Below are 2,990 nucleotides of genomic sequence, written 5' to 3'. Positions count from 1 at the left end.
TTGTAATAGCCAGAACCTGGAAACAACCTAGATGCCCTTCAACTGAAGAATGGATAAATAAAATGTGGTATTTATGCACAATGGATTACTACTCAGCAGAGAAAAACAATGACATCATGAGGTTTGCAGGCAAATGGATAGAACTAGAAAAAATCATCCTGAGTGAGGTAATCCAGACTCAGAAAGACAAACATGGTATGTACTCACTCATAGGAGGATACTAAATGTAAAACAAAGATGACTAGACTGCTACTCACAACTCCAGGGAGGCTACCTAGAAAACAGGACCCCAAGAAAGACACAGGGATCACCCAGTGACGGAGAAATGGATGAGATCTACATGAACAACATGGATGTGAGTGGGGGTAATGAAGGGCAAGTGTCTAGAGAAAGAGAGCTTAGGGGAGTGGGAGATCCCAGCTGGATCAAAAACAGAGAGGGAGAACAAGGAATAAAAGACCATGATAAATGAAGATCACATGAGAATAGGAAGAAGCAAAGTGCTAGAGAGGCCCATAGAAATCCACAAAGATACCTCCACAATAGACTACTGGCAATGGTCGAGAGACAGCCCGAACTGACCTACTCTGGTGATAGGATGGCCAAACACCCTAACTGTCGTGCTAGAAACTCCATCCAATGACTGAGGGAACCGGATGCAGAGGTCCATGGCCAGGCCCCTGGCAGAGCTCCAGGAGTCCAATTGGCGAGAAAGATGAGGGTTTGTATGAGCGAGAATTGTTGAGACCAAGGTTGGATAAAGCACAGGGACAAATAGCCAAATGAATGGAAACACATGAACTATGAACCAATAGCTGAAGAGCCCCCAACTGGATCAGGCCTTCTGGATCAGTGAGACAGTTGATTAGCTTGATCTGTTTGGGAGGCATCCAGGCAGTGGGACTGGGTCCTGTACTCAGTGCATGAGTTGGCTGTTTGAAACCTGGGGCTTATACAGCGACCCTTGGCTCAGCCTGGGAGAAGGGGACTGGACCTGCCTGGACTGAATCTACCAGGTTGAACTTAATCCTCAGGGGAGGCTTTGCCCTGGAGGAGATAGGAATGGGGGGTCAGATGGGGGGAAGGGAGGGAGGGGGGAGAACAAGGGAATCCGTGGCTGATATGTAAAATTAAATTAAATTATAAAATAAAAAAAACTAAAAAAAGAAAAAAAACTATCCCTGTCTCAGAAATCTAGAACACACTGGAAGTTCTCTGATGTAGTAAATGGTACTTAAGCAAATTCACAGTTAAGATTGCATCTGATAGTGAGATGCAAGTCCCTCCCCTCCAAAAGCAGGGAAGAAAGAATAGTGTTAGCCACTTTCTGGTGGCTGTGACAAAACTTCCAGATGGGCAATCTAAGTGAGTGGGGACTGATTTGAACTCATGGTTTCTGAAGTTTTAGTGCACAGTCCTTGGTTCTGTTCCTGCTGGGCCTGTGCTGAGACTGAGCTTCCTAGAGGAAGCATAGAGGGGGAAAGCAGCTGCCTCACAGTGGCCAGGAAGCAGAGAGGGGGTGGACAGGATAAGACACACCCTCATCATCACACACTTGTGACCTGTGTCCTTCAGCCAGTCACCAATTTCTGAAGTTTCCAGAACTTTCATAAATAGCTTCTTCAGCTAGAGACACTGCCTTCAACACTAAGCCTGAAGGGACATTTTATATTCAATCATGACAACCAGAGTGCCCACTTTTACAAGTTCTCTTCAACATTGTAGTGGAGATCATAAGCAGGCAGTTGGATTAGAAAAGTAAATAAAAGATGTCAAGACTGGGAAGGAACAGATAAGACCATGTCTATTTGCTGATGGCATGTCTTTATACAGAACACAGAATGCCAAGAACAAACACATGCATTAGAGTTAACAAAACAAATTCACTGAGGCCACAAAATACAAGTCAACGTAGAAACTCCACTGTATCTCTATATATTGACAATATATGTCAATAAATGAGGAACTAAGAAAAATAATTCCCTTTATTATAGCATCAAAACTGAAGTGCTTAAGAATAAATGCAGCCAAGAAAGTGCAAAGCTTATACACTGAAAAGTGTAGAGCATTGGTAAAAGAAGTGGAGGTATCACTTGCTTGGAGGGCTACATGCTATATTGTTAATGTAGCAGTGTTTCTGACAGTAAGCTGCATATTCAAGGCAAACTCTTTTAAAATTCATCTTCCTGTTTTAAAACTCATCTTCCTGTTTTACAGGAAGGAAGAAACAGGGTGTAAAGATTTTAAGAATGGCAAGGGACTCAGAATAGCAAGGACAGCCTTGAAAAAAGTTAATTGGAAAACACTTTTTTAAGGCAGTTCTTTATTTGACACTCAGCAGGTTAGTTCTCATCCACATTGACTGTCTGTAGATATTTGAATGTGGTAATAGGCACATCAGTTATCAATGTGTGGAGCTCGTTTGGTAAGTCCTCAATGTCATTACAATTTCTGGACAAACATACATGGATATGGTATGGGACATTCCTTTTCCTTTGGCCCAGATGGCTTTATTGATCCTGGTATCGATGTGTACGTCTGGAGTCCCCATCTCCTTCATGGAAAATTTCCAGATTTATTTGAGTGCCTGAGGGGCACACTCCTTGAAGCCCACTCCATGGATACACGTGTGAATATTGATGGTGTATTCTCAGGTCACTATCTCATTGGTAGCAGGATGGTCCTCCTTCTTGCCACACTTCTTTGCAGGAGCCATTCTGCCAGGCCCAGCATGGAAAGTGAAAATATACTTCTTAAGTTCAAAACTGATTGCAAAGCTATACCAGACATGTGGTGATGGCATGAGGATAGAGATGGAGATACACAGACTGGAATTGGGGTCCAGAAACAAACCTGTATGTCCACAGTCAGTTCATTTGCATAAGGGTCTTAAGACCTCTCAATGCAAAAATAGTGGTCCCTAGAACAAATGAGACTGAACAACTAGATATACACAGGGATGAGCTTGGGCCACTCTGCCCATCATGTAA

The 2,990-nt window shown here is 43.1% G+C and overlaps 1 pseudogene; it reads right to left on the bottom strand.

Annotated features, from left to right (window-relative positions):
• Positions 1-2,342: 2,342 nt before the first annotated feature.
• On the bottom strand, positions 2,343-2,716 carry LOC131904526 (large ribosomal subunit protein eL31-like; annotated as a pseudogene).
• Between the last annotated feature and the right edge of the window lie 274 nt (positions 2,717-2,990).

This window comes from Peromyscus eremicus, chromosome 2 (assembly GCF_949786415.1).
Source record: "Peromyscus eremicus chromosome 2, PerEre_H2_v1, whole genome shotgun sequence".
NCBI classification, from domain to species: domain Eukaryota; kingdom Metazoa; phylum Chordata; class Mammalia; order Rodentia; family Cricetidae; genus Peromyscus; species Peromyscus eremicus.
Note: the sequence above shows the minus strand (reverse complement) of the source record. Positions and strands in the feature narration are given on the sequence as shown.